The sequence below is a fragment of the Sceloporus undulatus genome, chromosome 2 (genome assembly GCF_019175285.1).
Source record: "Sceloporus undulatus isolate JIND9_A2432 ecotype Alabama chromosome 2, SceUnd_v1.1, whole genome shotgun sequence".
NCBI lineage: Eukaryota > Metazoa > Chordata > Lepidosauria > Squamata > Phrynosomatidae > Sceloporus > Sceloporus undulatus.
In genome coordinates, this window is record NC_056523.1 from 67034174 (window position 1) to 67052599 (window position 18426).

General features: G+C 38.5%; 1 protein-coding gene across 1 annotated transcript in view; it reads right to left on the reverse strand.

Annotated features, from left to right (window-relative positions):
* The window catches only part of SLC6A11 (solute carrier family 6 member 11), a 191236-nt gene that overhangs the window by 158377 nt on the left and 14433 nt on the right, over positions 1–18426 (reverse strand).

An 18426-nucleotide genomic window follows, 5' to 3' on the forward strand; every position in this document is an offset into this window, starting at 1 on the left:
CCCCCCTCACCATTCCCTTTATTTTATTGTATACTGTATGGTGTTTGTTTTTAATGCATTGTATGTGTAATTGTAACTTGTGTAAACCGCCCTGATCTGAGGAAGGTGCGGTATATAAATAAAAACTTTATTATTTATTTATTATTATTATTATTTCTGCAGTGAAGATGCAGCCTGTCAGCCAAACTCTCCACCCATGCCAGCTAAATCCTTCACTGGTGGTATCATTCTACTTTTGAAGAAACCCTCGAAAAAAGATTAGAATAGGTCTGTCCACCATGATATTTGAGCACCACAGGGACAGAACATACTTATTCCAGCTGCATCCACACTGGGGAAATAATCCGGTTTGACGCCGCTTTAATCGCCACAGCTCAAGTGTATGGAATTTTGGGAGGGATAGTTTGTTGTGGCACCACAAAGCCTAAATTCTTCATGATTAACTCTCTGTTAACAATGCAACTGTACACTGTAATTTTACACCAATGCCAGATGTGACATAGAAAAAATAATTAAAAAATGAAATGCAGCTGCAAGTAATAGTCTTATAATTACAGATGGTGAAGCCCAACCCTACCAAAGTTCAATAGCGTTTGCACCTAAATACATGCACTCCAGCCTAGTTACTCCAGTATGCACTGATTACCACATTAATATTTAAACATTGAATAATCTGTAAAAGTGCCTTGGCTCGTCAATTTGCTGCAGTAACAACAAAATACACAACAAGGATGATGAGAGTTCAAAAACAATATTTCTGATTACTAGCAGAAAAGACAAACCATACAAAACATGTTGGAAATTGTTTTATTACTTCAATTTAGAAATAATTCAAAAAGAAGAGCAATTGTATTTATTTATTTATTTATTTATATCCTTTCTTTCTATTTATACAGCATCCAAGACAATTGCCAACTACTTTAAAAAATAGCAGTTTAAAAATTATTCATACACAAATGAAAAAAAAACAATTACGTAGATATCAGTTTAGTTTTTAAAAAAACAAGATTAAAACAACAGCAATTAAACCACAGTTTAAAAAAGATAAAAATAGATAAAAATAAAAAGAGATTAAAATTACCATTCCTTGAAAAGCTCTGTTTGTCACATAAATTGTAAGCCAAAGGCCTTCCTAAATAAAAGAGTCTTTGATTGCTAGCATAAGGAAAGGAGTCACATGCTTTATAGAAATCACTCAAAAGGAATTTTAAAAGGAGGAAAGTGCCAACAGCTATTTAACAACATCTAATTAAATTTTGTGAAATGTGTGCACAAACTAATCTGTCTTTGAATCATCAGAATATTATATGTCAATTCTATGTCTGTCTTCAGAATACAGTACTCCAAAAGGTACTTTCTTGGTGCACTTTCTTGTTAAAGGTGAGATCCTGAACATGCTTCAGTGCAGCACTGGAATACACCTGATTATTTGCTGCCCTCTTTCCTCATTGATTATGAGAAGACATTATCTCCTGCAACAGGAATTGACTAAAAGCTTCAGTTCATTTGCCCATTGAGCACTTCAGAAAAAGTTCCACTTCTGCTTTGATTGATTGAGAGACAATGGAACCTCCTGTCAAGATTCATTAATTCCCTGACAGGCATGCCCTCTCCACTGACTATCAATAGAAATGTAAAAAGGTGAGGGGATAATAGCTATTACCGTAACTTGTTCTTTCAGAAGTGGATGAAATTGGGCAGCCAGTAGCCCTTTAAGAGGAGATTACATCTGACAACTTGCAGGCAAATAGATCAAGACTGTTTTGTATTATATGTCTTTAAATTTTGATTTTTTTAAAGGTACTACCAATAACATCTCTGTTTGATTTCTTGGTGCCCTTCCATTTGAAATATATCTTTAAAAGGATGGGCTTATTCCCACAGATTCCTTGTGGAATGCTTCGGAAAATGTCAAGCTGCTGAGAGGTGTCCCTGAGTAATAACACCAGGATATAAATTAATTAAATTAAATTAAATAGTGGGCCTTTGGTATTCACTGGAGTTTTCTCCACAACCCCCTGTGGATATCAAAATCTTTGGATGCTCAAATCCCATTAAATATAATGAAATAGTAAGATGATGTCCCTTATATAAAATGGCAAAATCAAGATCTGTTTTTTGTAATTTATACACTCATCCCTCTACATTCACTGGGGTTAGAGGCAAAGGATACCCCTGAATGTGGAAAAATTGCAAATAACAAAATCACTATGTTTTTACCTGAGAGAACATTCTTCTAGCGATCTCTGGGTCCTCCAGTGCAACACTATGGTCAACATCTGCCAGACATTGACCACAGAATTGCGCTGGAGAATATACAAGTGCCTAGTGAAGTGTTCTCTTTAGGAATCTCTAGGTCCTTCAGTGCGACCTTTGGTTAAAGTTGACTATAGAGCTGTGCTGGAGGACCTAGATATTCCTAAGAGAAACATATTAATAAAAATTGTGAATGATCAAATCCACAAAAGTCAAAGCTGCAAATGAGGAGGGATGAGTGTATATATGTTTAATATTTTCCATCTGTGGTTGGATGAATTCATGGATAAGGAATCTGTAGAAATGAGGGCCTACTGTACATTAATATTGAACTTAGAGGAATGGCATCGATCAGAAGCCACGTATAGTTTTGGTATCTCATATAAGACTTCATAAAGACATGTTAAAAGGTTAAATCTCTCTCCCCCCTCTCTCGCTGTACTTTCATTTTAAAAATAAATTCATTTTTATTTTATTCTTTTAATAAAGATTGACTTGTTTTAAATAGGAAATGAAAAGAATGTATGACTAAAATGTTATAACTGGCTGTTGTTCTTAGCATTGTTGTTTCTTTCCTAATAGGTACTGTATATACTCATGTATAAGTCTAAAAATTTAGGTCAAAAAATTGACCCAAAAAACTTGAGTCGACTTATCCATGGGTCAATGTAAGTGCTGTACCTTAACTCTTATTTAAAAGAAGAAACCATCCCCTGGTGAAAAGCAAGAGTATAATCTGTCCTGGAAGCACTGACCCCCTCTATTCTCTCATCCATCCAACCTTAAGACTGAGCACAAAGAGTTATGTCTGCTGGAATTTTGTAAATTCTTTGACATTGTTTTGCTTTGCTTCATCCTTTAGATCCTTTGCTATATGCCCCTAAATCTTACCCTCGATTTATACATGGTGTCATATTAAAATCCACAATTTTGCTCCCAAAACCTACCCTCGACTTATACATGAGGTTGACGGTATGTGTTTGTTTTTGGAACAGGGTGGTCTTAGCTTAACAGTTTACATTCACCCTTTGTTGTTTGTCCTCAAGCCTAACTTGACACCCTTATCTTCTCTTGGGACTTTATCACATGGGGAAAATGGGGAGGGGGGATCAGAGGGTTAAACAGTGATTATCCTGTGAAAACCAAGCAATCACAATTAAGATTTTCACATGCATTGTGATTAAAGAGTCTTTATCCCGGGAATAACCAGAGAATAACCAGGCAATAAACAGCAACAAATCATTCACGGGATTTCCCCATGAATGATTTCTTGCCATTTATTTCCTGGTTGTGCCCGGGGTAATGGCTATTTAATCATGTGAAAATCTTAAGTTCAATCTCACAATGTTCACCAGATAATAGCAATAGCAAGTACATTTCTACCCACTTATCAGTTCACTTAAGTACTCCCTAAGCGGTTTACAATGTGTAAGCTAATTGCCCCCAACAAGCTGGGTATTCATTTTAGTGCCTCGGAAGGATGAAAGCTTGAGTCGAGCTTCAGCCCTTGGCTGGTACTGAACTCACAACTTAGCAGTTTGCAGGCTCCTGTTTAAACCCCTGATTTTCCCCATGTGATAAAAGTCTTAAGTACCAGTATATAGTTCTGTCTAAAGTTCCACAACACAAGTCTTATTAGGGAAGAGTTAACCAGCTGTGTTACTGTTTATTATTATTTTGAGGGAAAGCTGAGTGCATGCAGCAAAACCACATGGAACATTTCTGTAACAACAACATAAGGCAGGAAGATCTGGTGTAGGAAGACAGGGGATCCAAACAAATGGTTTTTTTTAATTTTCTTTAGATGACAGGAGCCACCTATTACTGTTTGACCAGTAGATAACAGCCGCGCCATAGAGTGTTTCAGTGCAAGATAGCAAGAGCCATGGAAAGTGTACTTTGTCTGATTTAAGGGCTCTTTTTCAGGTACTTGAAACAAGGACTGCAGTGTTTTGGACAGGAAGGTATTTTTGGATGATTTAGGATGGGTGGGCACAGGTGTGTTGCTGCAGGGAGTAAAATGATGGCTTTGTCCTCCAAAGAAGAATTCTGCCTCCAAACAAAAATTTCCTTCCACATCCAAATTTCTAACTTGGCAGCAACTTAAAACTTCAGTTAGAAATTTAGAACTTTAAAAATAGTTTTGGCATCCAAACAAAAGGGACAGGCAAAGTGACCAAGGGGATGCAAAAACAGAAAATACAAGACTTTAAGATTTGAAACAAGTTTTGGTGTCTCACTCTCTGCAATGCTAGATGTTTGGGAACTGAAGAAAAATTTCATGGGGTGGGGGTAAAATTCTTATTTGGAGGTGCAATTCATTCCCATGACTACATCCCTGGAGTTCTGCATGGCCAGGGGCCATGTTTCTGCCACTAGAACCCTTTTGTCTACACAATAAAAAATACTCATTCTATTTGCAGCAGGGATTGCAAAATCAGGTGACTTGCACTTTTCCCACCATTGTGTTAAGATGACAGGTTCCTCCAAGAACCTCTACTTAGAAGTTCTTGGAGGAACCTGTCATCTTAACACAACAATGGGAAAAGTGCAAGTCACCTGATAAATATAGCAGGAGCTGTGTGATAAATATGTCAGGAGCTGCAACAGTTATGTATCTTGATAGTTTACTACTTCTTTTTATTGTAATGACACAAAAGCACTAACGGAGACCCCAAACTCAAATAAGGTTATTTTGAAGCAGTGCAGTGGTTGAAAGTGATAGTTGCATGGAAACAACAGTGACAATGCCACTTGGCAACAAAAGGTATACTAACAGTTCCTCTTGGCTGCACTAAGTGATTGATTTGCATGGACAAGCAGCAATAAACAGTCCCAGCTCTAAGGCTGCTGTCTCAATACCACACTAGAGGTCAGGACAAAAAATTCAAAATACTTCTTGCTGATTTAGAAAAATTTAGTGATATGGGATGGGAATAACCACCTGTATATGTTATGTAATTCACATCCGTGTCTTACTACAATTGGACAGCCATTCATAAAATATGCTAAAGTATTAACAGGTGGACCTTTCAGTCACTCAGTCCCACTCCCACTCCTATTTTTCACACTCATCGTTCTGAAGTACTCCCCCACCGACAAGGTTTTGTATAGCATCCAGCAGCAGTTTTGGCTGCCTTTGAAGAAGGCCAGCTCTACCATGGGGCACACTAGAACTGGTCAGAGGGGAACAATTTGGTTCAGGCTTCATATAGAACCTCTGTGCATACGAACATGTGCGTGCACACACACATACACACTCCAATGAAATTATTTTTACTTATCTTGCTTTGCAATGAAACAGATACAAATAATTTTACCTAAAGGGCAAGTCTATAGTGTTTTGAAATAAAATAGCAGTTCTCCCTTTCTCCATACACATAGAATATGCAGTAAAGTTGTAAATATTTAAAAGAACATGTCAAAATAAAAGTTATTTTATTTTGCATGAAAAGGAGTATGTAAAACTCTGCATATGTAGCAGCCCTGAAGAGTCAATAAGCCTTTATGCATCCCATTTCTCCCTCCTCTTGTAAATACATCACATCAGGAAAGCAGACTTTGAAAAACATCTGGATATAGCAATACAAAGCCAAGCTGGGGCAGCTTTTTAAAACTCTAAAGAAAAATGAAACAGTTGTTCAGCACTTGATTTGCAACATCTTGTACACAACAGGAAGGGAATCATGTTGAGTAGCTCTCAAAGATAAAAAAAAAAAAAGGATGTATGATCACAATCATTCTGTCCAGAACAGATTACAGAAACTGCCAAAAGTACAGAGTATATCTGAGGAGCTCAGCCTTGCCAACACATGTTCAAAAACATTTGCATAATATTTTATCAGAAGTCTGAAATCAAACATGAATAGCAGATTTATTAGCAATGCTGAAATTTTTGATTTATATGAAGCTGTCTTTGAAAACTGCTACAATGCTTCAATTGGTCCAAACAGCTGTAGCTAGATTGCTAACTGAACCTAGCGACACAGAAAATACAACTCCCTTGTTGCAGCAGCAGAAGCACTGCCTGCCAATCTGTTTCTGGACATGTGATGACCCTATAAAGCTTGGGTCCAGACTATTTGAAGGATGGTGGCTCCATTTATGAAGCCACTAGAGCTCTAAGACATCTGGCAAATACTTCTCTCTGTCTGCCCACTTCCTCAGGCTCATTTTGTGGAAGCAAAGGAGTGGGCCTTCTCAGTGGCTGCTCCCAGTTTTGGAACTCCCTTCCCCACTTCCAAAGAGATTCCGCCTATACATTAGGAAGAACATCCTGACAGTAAGAGCTGTTCAACAGTAGAACACAACACCTCAGAGTCTGGTAGAGTCTCCTTCTTTGGATGTTTTTATACTGAGGCTGGATGGCCATCTGTTGGGGAGTGCTTTGATTATGTATTCCTGCATAGCGGGTGTTGGAGTGGATGGCCCCTGGGATCTCTTCCAATTCTATAATTCGACTGAGTCCGATTAGTGGGCAAAAGGTGGGATATAAATGAGTAAAAGCATTCATTCGACCGTTCATTAATTTATTCATTGCATGTCACCTACAGAGGTTTGTTTACATATTTAACTCAGGAAAAGAAGAAGAAATGTAAAAGAGGGCTGCTTAACTATGTTTACATGAATCAGTTATGTAAACCAGCAATTAAAACTGTCACACCGGTTCAGCAATGCATTTCCTCCCAGGCTGTCTAAGTCTAAATGCAAAATACATGCCACATTCAAACCTGAATGTCAAGGCAGATAACAATTTTAAAAACTTGTTCATTTCTCACAGAACAACTCACATCACATCCAGAGTAGCTTTTCAAAAACAAGAAAAAGTAACACAAATTCTACTAATAATGTCAGTACCCTTGACCACTATTGGCTGGCAGCAAGAAAACCTTTCCTGAAAAATAAACTATTTTTCCAGTTTGCTGGAAAGCTCAGACAAAGTGCCACTCAAAAAGACAGACAAGAACCCTACCTGTTGCCATTAGAAAACACTAGCAACAAGATAACAAAAAGTCCAGTGTCATCTAGCAAATTAATTTAAAATAATTTTAAATAGAATGTGTTGAGAAAATACTCATTGGCTCAGGCAAAGGAATGCTTCAGCTTGCAGTCCGAATGAACTCATGCTTGATCTCAAGTATGAAGGAGATGGTTACCTCATTGAAAACCCTGGCTATCTTTCCTGGTGATCATGTGAAACACACACACACACATACACACACACACCTCTCTCTAGTGAAACAACGTCACTGGCTGCCACTTCATTTCCAGGAACAATTCAATCATGTCAATAAAACACCAATATAACCTTAAGACTGTAGTCAAGAAATCAGAAGATTAGAAAAGGCAGCCATGAAAGAACTAGAACAGATGCCAAAGAGTATGAACACTAAAGTTACAACCATCCAAGACACTGTATTCCCCAGCACCATGTACAGATGTGGGAGCAGGACCATGATGAACATGGATAGGAGGAAAAGCAACTCATTTGAGATGTGGTCCTAGAGGAGAATGCTGATGATACTCCAGACAGCCAAAAAAGACAAACAAATGGATCCTAGAATACATCAAGCCTGAACTCTTCCTGGACGCCAAGATGATCAAAATGAGGCTGTTCTACTTTGGCCTGAATCATTGGGAAAGGCAGCAGAAAAAATGGAACACCAGATGGATGGATTCAGGGAGGTCACAGGACCTAAGCAGTGCAATGGAGGTATCACATTCATAAGGTCACCATGAGTTAACAACAACTCAAGGGCAGTTAACAATGAAATAACCTTAATCCAAGTTTATGTTCCAAATAGAGAAGAGGAAGAAGAAGAAACTGAAAGATTCTCTGCTGGAATCCAGGAGGACATTGTTCATATACCAAAACAGGACTTCTTATTAATCATATGTAATTGAAATGCGAAAACAGGAAACAGAGCAGAATCCAAGATTGGAGGAAAATTTTCTAGCAGGAGAGTGATTGGTTAAATTTTGCAAGGCCAGCAAGCAACCATTGCTCCTTCTTCAAGCAACACAAGAAGTGGCTGTATATATGAATGCCACCTAATGATCAATATAGAAATTAAATGGACCTCAAAATTGAAAACAGAAGCTGGAGAAGCTCCATTCTCTCTACAAAAAGAAGACCAGGAACAGACTGTGGCACAGACCATGAATTGCTAATATGAAAAAGTAGAATAAAGCTAAAGCAGGGGTAGGCAACCTACAGCCTGCGGGTCTGATCAGGCCCGCCGAGGCCTTCGGACTGGCCCCAGGCCAGTCCTGCCACTGCCACCGCCACCATAACTGCGGCGGCGCCTTTGGCTGTTTATGTGGCCGGCCGGCCAGCCATCCATCCATCCATCCATCCACCCACCCACCTCCTCCATCTCTTCCTCCGCCTCTGTGCAGCCGCACAGCCCCCGGGAGTTCCTTGCCTGGGGCCGAAGGCAGCTGGCGCATGCCCAGCTTGTGTGCGCACGCACTCACGGGGCTCACAAAGAGCAGCTCCTTCCCTTGAGGCTGGCTGGCCAATAGGAAAAGGCTGGGGGCGGGGCTGTTTCCAGCCCCAGTTGACCATTGGCCAGCCTCAATGGGAAGGTGAGGCTTCCCAGGAGGAGGAGGAGGAGAAAGAGGAGGAGCACTGAGCTCAAGCCTCTCCTTCTGGGCGAGCGGGAGGGAAAAGGGCCATTTCCAGGTGCTGTTTGGCGCCGAAGATGAAAAGGAAAAGAAGGAGGAGGAGGTAGGTAGCCATTTCTAACATGTATTTTCCTCCCCTGTATTGTTGAGTGGGTTCTTGGCCCCATCTATGTGTGCCTTTTTATTTTCCTGCCCTGTGTATTGTTGTTGTTGTTGTTGAGTGGGTTCTTGGCCCCATCTGTGTGTGCCTTTTTATTTTCCTGCCCTGTTTATTGTTGTTGTTGTTGTTGTTGAGTGGATTCTTGGCCCCATCTGTGTGCATTTATTTTCCCTTTTCTGTATTTTTATTAACCGAGGGCAAATCCACTTCTTGTTAAACCACCTTGACATGTACAATATGCATAGCCATGTGAACCCATGTTAAGTATTAAACCCAAAGGGTTTGGTTATGCAATAAGCCTCTCTGTCAGTGATGCTTTGATTGAGAGTTCCTGCATGGCAGGGGGTTGGACTAGATGGCCCTTGCGTCTCCTTCCGACTCTATGATTTTATGATTCTATGAAATTTGCAAGAACCCATGGTAAATAAAGCCATGTGAAATGCTCAAATGTGCTGTCATGTGTGTTTTAGAATGGGGGAGGGGGGGTTGGCCAGAAAGGGAAGTACATTTCTGCCATCTGTCTAGGAATAATGCCAAAATGTCCTTCATTTTGATCATGCCTAAGAAACATGCATTTATATTAACATTTTATAAAAAGCAGCAACTTTTTTCACATGTCCTCCATTTTAAAAATATATACTACATTTGGAAAAATGCCCTACATCTGTCCCGGTTTGGAGACAAAATGTTTGGCTTCGGCCCCCCAGTTGTCTGAGGGACAGCAACCCGGCCCCGTCTCAAAAAGGTTGCCTACCCCTGAGCTAAAGAATACGAAACCAACCATGTATGGTTTTGAAAGCTGGACCATAAAGAAAATCAATTCATTTGAGATCTGGTGCTGGAGAAGCATTCTGCAGATACTGGCGACTCTCAAAAAGAGAAATAAAGGTGTCCCTGAGCAAATCTAGCCTGACCTCTCCCTAGAAGCCAAGATGACTAAACTGAGACTGCCATACTTTGGCCACATCATGAGAAGAGATGACTCATTAGAAAAGACAATAATGGTTGGCAAGGTAGAAGGTAATAGGAATAGAGGGACACCGCATTTCAGATGGATGTACTCAACTAAGGAAGCCAAGGCCCTGAGTCTGCTAGACCTGAGCCGGGCTGTTGATGACAGGCGACCTGGAGATCTCTCATTTATGACACCATAGACTGAAGATGATGGCAGTTAACAACAACAAATCTTCTAAACAAAAATGATATTGTCATATTCTTTCATCGTGCTGAACTACTTCTCTAGTACTGTTATGACAAGATTTTACTCTTTATGTCAGTGCTATTCAAGCTATCTGATGTGGGGGTCTGGTATTTATTTTCTAACACAAGAGGGACCAGCACTCATTGATTCCAACTGTTTCATTCATTCTTTTCAAGAAACTAGCAACAGACCAGCAACCCATAGTGCTCAAAGATGAGCACCAATCCATGAATCACTACTTTGAATAGCACTGCTTTATGTCATGCCGAATAACAGATCATCATATTGTCTAATTGATTCACTCAAATACTTTGGTTTGACTTTGATACCCTTGCTGACAGTTAAGAATTTCTTCCTTCAAAAAATTTGTTGTTGCTGCTGTTGTTGTTAACTGCCCTAGATTCAATCTTGACTCATGGTAACTCTATGGATGAAACATCTCCAAGACTCCCTGTCCTCCACTGCTTCCTGTAAATTCATATCCTTGGCCTCCTTAATAGAGTCCATCCATCTACAATGTGGCCTTCCTCTCTTTCTGTTTCCCTCCACCTTTCCTACCATTATTGTTTTTTCCACTGAGTTATGCCTTCTCATGATGTAGTCGAAGTATGACAGCCTAAGTTCAATCATGTTGGCATCCAGGAAGATTTCTGGCTTCATCTTCTCAATAAACCACTTATTTTCCTGTTTGGGTTTTTTTTTTGTTTTTGTTTTTGCTGTCCACTGGGTGTGGGGCATGCAGATGATCCCTGAGCGGCCAGAAGCCGCTCCTTCCCAGTCATCTGCTTCAAGTCAGAGTGGGCTTCTGCCTGATGGAACTTTGTGTTCCATTTCCACAGCTGAGTATCTCAACAGGTGTAATGAAAATGCTCCCACCATCTATTGACCAAGATAAATATAATATGAAATTACATTGATAAGTGAGAATGTATGTCATCTTGAAGTTCTAATCTCCAGCAACAGCTATTTACATGTGATTAGTTCTATCTGGGGATGGTGAGTTGGGTGTACACAGTTCGCAGTGTAGTCAATGATACCTTATCCCCAGAGCTGGCTGAAAGTGTCGTCCTGCTTTTGTGGTAAGGGAATGAGGCAAAGAAGGTCCGAAAATGCTTTGGGTCCTGTACTATCCAAGACACCCTGTGGACATTGCACAAAGCAGCAGTTGCAAAGTGAAAACTCAGTAGAACTAAAAGGGAAGATTTTGTATCTTTTATTCACTTCCCTCCAGTAGAATTCTTCTGTTAGCCACAAACAATAGTAAATCACATAAATCGCATGACTAAGAATTTGTTTAAAACTCATAGTTTTACCAATGTTAAAAAGTCAGATCATTTTCCAAGTTGTATCATTTGACACCTGGCATTACTCCTAAATACAAAAAGATATAATGAAAAATATGAGTATTATTGCAAAAGATTCATAGGGGGGAAAAGTTAATTATTTGGGTACAGAGTATATGCATTTCACATATACATACATGCTTTTACTCAAATGAATACATCTTTGAGTATATGCTTATGTATCATTCATAGATAGATATAATATTTTGCAAAATATTTTTTCCATGATTGCTCATTCAGAAAATGACTGTTCAAATTACTAATAAAGAGCCCTCAAGTTATATGATCATTGTTATATTTTAACTCGTAATATTTTATAATTCATAATCCTTTTCCTGGATTATAAAATAGCTCTACCCTCTCCAAATCCTTCACACAAATTCAGCAGAGTTTGTGGTTTCAGGGCAAAACCTCAGACAAAAACCTGTGTGCCTGCAAATGAAATAATGTTTTCACACGGCCTCCTGTGCACTGAATACAGACTGATGAGTCTGGCACAGCACAATGTTCTTCAAACTAAAAACAAAAAAGACCCAATGCCAACAAATTAAATGAGTGAGAGAGTGCTAAGTGCACCAGAATCAGGCCCAGACTTGCTAATGACATTTTATAGGATTTGGGAGATTACTAACAATGTGTCTCTTGCAGTTATTTGACTTTCAGATGGGTTTTTAAAAACCTTCTTCAGCAGACCATAGTCCCCCTTCATTTGACAAAAAAAGTTTTTCTCTCTTGACCATACTTGAAAACATGAAGGATATGCCATCTCCTCCAGTGAATGACAGGCTAACAACTAGGTCTTCTTTTTCTGAGTTCTGGGTTGTTGCTTAGCTAACAAAAGGAACTATTGAGGTGGAAATAACCTCACAATCATGTCACCTCCACTTATCCTAATTCTTTTTTAAGCAGGAGTGAGCACTATTTCCAGACCACGGCAAAAGACTTGCACACAGCTAATAAGCAGAAATTGTATTGATGGGTTCCCTCAGATGCACCCGCTCACTTTGTAGAAGATCCCCTTCCCACCTATGAATGTTCACTTTTCAAGAGAGAATGAGCTATACCCTGCACAACACGTATATTATGTGTATCCAAGAGTGCTCTGTGGAACATATGAAGTGTTTTAAAATACTGTAATGAGTACCATGAATGAATTACTTCTAAAAAGTAATTTTCCAAGCTCTGTTAAATTCTAACAAGACATCCATGGCTGTCCATTTTCACACAATGTCATGCTAATATCAGATTTCACGCCATCCATTCACAAATTCTCTTCACACATGCCCATGTCTGAACAACTGGGCCCATTACAAAGTAATGTGACTGGTCCTGAGATACAAACTACAAGATCACTGCAAAGTCAAGGCAGCTATAACAAAATGAATCTATCTCAGCAGGTGCATTTGAAATAAAATAAATAATACTCACCTGATACTGCTTTCAGTTCTTAAAAGTACTACTTGTTTCAAGGCATAGAATGATTTCTCTCCATGCAATGTAACCATGAATTAAATTCTTCCTGCATGGATACAGGACTTTTCTCCTCTTCTGATTCTAATATTTTCCCCAAACTGAGCAGTACTTGTTAACATAAGCAATACTGCATTTATTTATTTTTAATTTAGAAATTTATGTTTTGACAAATGCACAATTCCTCCTTATGTGCTTATAAGAAAAGAAAACTGAATTTTCAAGATTTTAACTTTAAACAGTACCACAGGTCATAATAATAATAAAAAAAACAACAATACAATTCATCCCTGTCTTTTTCTTCATACGCTTTAAGTGGCAGGAGAGTGTTGAAATATGACTCAAGAAGAGACCAAGGTTCGATTCCCCACTCAGCCATGGATACCCCCACTGGGAAGTCACACACTTTCAGCCCCAGAAAACCCCATGATAAGGTCACCTTAGGGTCACCATAAACTGGAAATGACTTGAAAGCACACAACAACAACAACAACAACAACAACAACAAACAAAACAAAAACAGTAGGCAACAAAGCTACACTACAGCAAATGTGGGCTGAAATAAAGTGCAGAGGTCTCTAGTGAAGCGGAGCTGAACTTCAGATGTCAATGTAGCCTTAGCAAAAGTGACTGAACTACAAATCTCCACAAATATACCTACTCTATAATCCTATGCTATTTTCCTCAGATGTTCCTGGCATCAAAAAGACAAGTTATATTTTTCTAAGTTGTTATGTGTTTACAAAACTAATTCCCAAGTAAGCATCTTTAACTAAGCAGATCTGATGCATTGCCTGCTCTTTTGCCCAATATAAATTTGCCTCGATTCTGTAAACTGTCACTAGGTCTAAAACTTTTCAAAACCACTACAGTGAATGTTTATGTTTAGCTCTGAAAAATGATGTTTATATGAAATGTATTACAAGCAGTGGAACTTAATCTTATTCTCTAGAAGTCAGTGAGTCCTTGGGTGGGCAATGAAGAACTGATTATGGGAAGTGGCATAGTGACAATGGTGAATAAAGCCCCATTAGGAAGGGGAAATATTAGTTAATATTTATAGATGGCCATTGCTGCATTTTAGTAGAATATCAATGTTTGCATTTCAACAAGAATCCTAACCTCTTTTCTTTATTTCTGTGGCATTTACACAAGGTCAACATCCCACCACATGCTGCTGTCTGAATGTGATACCACCTTTGTTCTGAAAATTACATCTACTGAACACAGCATGACTAATGGTAAAAAAAAATCACAGAGAACCTGTTTAACACTTGCTGAAATGGGAGCTTGCATATCTCATCAATCATTTAAGCAGAGGACTTAATGGCTTTCTCACACAAATTATTCCTCCTGTGAGATACAGTTTTCAACCAAATGAATGCTTCACTGGTTCATTTTTTCACAGGATAATAATTTAGTGCAAATAAATTGCCCAGACAAGAAAATTAGCACAGCACAATTATTGCTGTTTACTACAATTGTGTCTGGACTGAATGGTTACAGTTCTTGTTCCATAAGATGGATTCTCCAGAATACATGGTTTAAAAAGACTTAATTCTAACCAAATTGAAGTTGCTCAGGTCAAACTGTGTAACCAAGGGAATGAACACATTTTCCAACACTAAATGAAAACACAGTTGTACAAATAAACCACTCTTCAGGAAAATACTAGTTGTTCAGTCAAGTGTTCCATGAAAGTTGGAGTCCCTGTAAATTTGTATACTTAAAAGTGTCACTGTCACAACGGTACATGAATAAACTGACAGTAGAAACAGAGAAGCTCTGCTCAACACGTACCATTTGGGCATGTACCCTTCATCTACCAAAATTTGGCGGATGCAAACACTCCATATAAAATCCATAGCAATAGTTATCCAGAAATAAAGTCACACATAAATATAGTTCTTGACCATCCTACTCCTAATGATTTTATAGTATAATGGATGATGGCATGAACATTTCTTACCCTTCCCTAGATAACACAGCAGCTCACACACAAAGAAAACATTGAACCACTGGTATCAAACCAACCAAAGATAAATCTGGAAGCTTTGGTACATATCATATTGAAATTAAAACACAATTAAAACACATTCTGAACAAAACAGGGGGGAAACTATTTTAAAAGCCAAAGAAAGCAACAATTATAGTATGGCCAAACATTTTTATTGGGATTTTTGTATCATATAATAGTAATATGAAAAGAAAAGTATATGTACAAGTAATCAACTTGAGTAAAGTCAATGATGTCAGAATATAATAAGTGTTTGTACGCATGTGTCTATGCATGAATGTATCAGATCAGTCATGCTCAAACTCTAACAATATTACTGACAGATTTGCTTCTTTATGTTATGACAAGTACATAAAGAAAACCATGGGTTCATCAAAAGCATATGCTAAAGGAACATGCGTCTTGGTATGCTAGATGCCAAACATTTCAGTTGACAGAACTGGATGTTTGTGTCGTGCGTTTGTGATTCCCTCTGCCTTTTCTCAAGAACTGAGACATATGTATATTTTTGATTATTCATAATATATGTAATCCAAATCCAGAAAGAGAGAGAGAGAGAGAGAGACTACTTTCAAAACTTAAGCTATGTACCTTCTCAAAAATAGATGTATAGGATATTGAAGATAACCTGTTGTGGATCTCATATTTAAAAGTATAATAAATTTAAAACTACTGTATACTTTACACATTCTTATAGATTCACATTTCAGACTATTACCTTCCATTCTGCATCCCCTGACTTCAAAAGCTATTATGCATGTCATAACAAAACTGAGTACCTTATAGTGACCAATTAAGTCGAATTATGAAATGGGGTTGGGTGATGAACTCAATCATTTAGTGGCTGCTTTCTCACTCTCATAAATCTATGACTTTGTGACTGACTCATCCAATACTTCATCACCATCTCAAGAATGGGATCCCAGAAAAGTAATCCCTATCCACAGAGCATAAGCTGTCACCACTGAGACCCATTGAAAGTAACCAAACAAGTGAATCCTTCCACTTGTAATTAGACTAGAACTGCATTCATAAGCATAATCACTAAATACTATGTACTCTGTGTTCAGTGTACTAGGTTAGATCATGTGTGCTTATTACTGGTTGCAGATCAGGGAATAGGGATACAGCCTCTGCTGGATGAGGTTACACTCCCCCTGACGACTCAGGTTGACAGTTTGGGTATAGTCAGGGACTCAGCCTTGAACCTGGAGGTTTCTGCAATGGCCCAGAAGTGCTTTTGCACACTTAAAGCTTGTGCATCAATTGCGCCTGTTACTGGAAATGCTTGATTTGACCATGACACGTGCTCTGGTAACAGCCTGTCTGGATTACTGTAATCACTTTACATGGCGCTGCCTTTGAAGTGTGTTCAGAAACTTTGAAGAGTGTTCAGCTGGTACAAAAAGCTGCATCTAGAGTATTACAGGGATCATCAACTCCCCGGCTCCAACACTCCAATGGCTGTCAGTGTGTTTCCTGGCACAATTCAAAGTGCTGGTTATGACCTATCAAGCCCTATGTGGCTTAGGTCTATCTTATCTGATAGTATCTCCTGATATAGAATCATAGAGTTGGAAGAGACCACAAGGGCCATCCATCAAGCCCAAGCTCGTCCAGATCCTGAAATCCACAGGGAAGGCCCTTCTCTTAGTCCCACCACCTTCACAGGTGCAAGAGCTGGAAACCTGAGAACAAGCCTTCTCAGTGGCTGCTCCTACCTTTTGAAACTCACTCCTTAGGGAGGCCAGTACAGCCCCCCCCCTCTTGCTGTCCATCTATTGGCAGGCTTTTAGAACTAAAGGCTTTAAACAAAGAGGACTATGAGCAGAATTGTTTTTATCTTTTTAATATTTTTAGAATGTATGCCTTTATTATAGTTAATAGTTTAATTTGGTTTCAATGCTGACTTTTTAATATTTTTAACTGCAAATGTTTTTAATTGCAATCTACCTTGAGTCCCAGTCTTGGGGAAAATAATGGGATATAAAAGAACTTAACAATAATATTAGTTAATAATTATTTTTAATTATAATTATTAATAATAATTGTATTGTATAATAATAATTAATAATTGTATTGTTTTATTAATAGAGCATTGAAAAAAGATTTAGACCACTGTTTTAAAAGTTTATATGGTATTATACAGTGGTACCCCGGGATACGAAAGCACCGCCTTACGAAATTTCCGGGATACGAAAAAATCCCATAGGAAAAAACTGTTCCGGGTTACGTTTTTTTTTTTCGGCTTACGAAAAAATTTTTTGGTGCTTTTCGGCGCTTTTTCGCACGAAACGCGGCTTTCCAGCGCTAGCGCCTATGGCTTTTTCGGGTTACGAAAAAAATCGGGTTACGAACGCCGCGGCAGAACGAATTAATTTCGTAACCCGAGGCACCACTGTATTATGTTTTTCAAAATGCAGGAATTTTGGCATACTTATGCTTCACTAACATTGTTTACTATTTATTTATGCAAAACCAAATAATCAAATACAAGGACCAGTGTACAAATAACTAATCTTGGCATTATCTGATCAAAAGTGATTGAAATAATTAAGAATAATTTGTGTCCCAAATGAAACAAGTAATTATCTTCCTTTTCACCAACAAAGTCCTATTTTCCCTTCTACTGTTACAAGAAAGTATAATTCCACTGCTGTTATTCCAACAAAAATGCAGAGAATACTCTCATTTTCAAGTTCAGGTGGAGACTATTCTCAATCATTAAAGGTGACCTTAAGATTAATTCTGTTGGGTGAGTCATATACTCTCACCCCAAGAGAAACCCGTGATAAGTCAGAAGGAACACAACAATAACTAGAAATAATAATTCTTCCTCCATTTGGGAGTGATATGTTTGAGATACAGGGATAAAGCCAAGGCTCCAGAAAAATAGTGACTTATAAGTAATTGACATTGTGCATGCACTGTCCAGTTTATCCTGTAGCAAGTGACAGAGTTAAAGAAACCACAGGCGTTTCATTCACGGTTTATATTGTATGAAACCAATTTATTTTGGAATAATTTTTGGACTTTTACAACAACAAGAACCCAACATCCATGGCTGATAACCCTGGCTTGTCAGGGGAAAGACAATCTAGAGACAATCTGGTTCACACAAAGGATAAACCAACATTGGGAAAGTCCACCATTTACAATATTTAGCCAAGTGGGAACTATCAAGCACCAACATGTTTTACAATAAGCCAGAATTATTTTATTGTGATGTGCCACTCAACCAATGAGTGGCTTAAAGACTGCATGTTCTTATTCCCAAAGGGTAGAAAAACTGTTATTTCCTCTTATTACCATGGTTCTCAATCTCACTGTGTGTGAAAACACTTTTAAATTT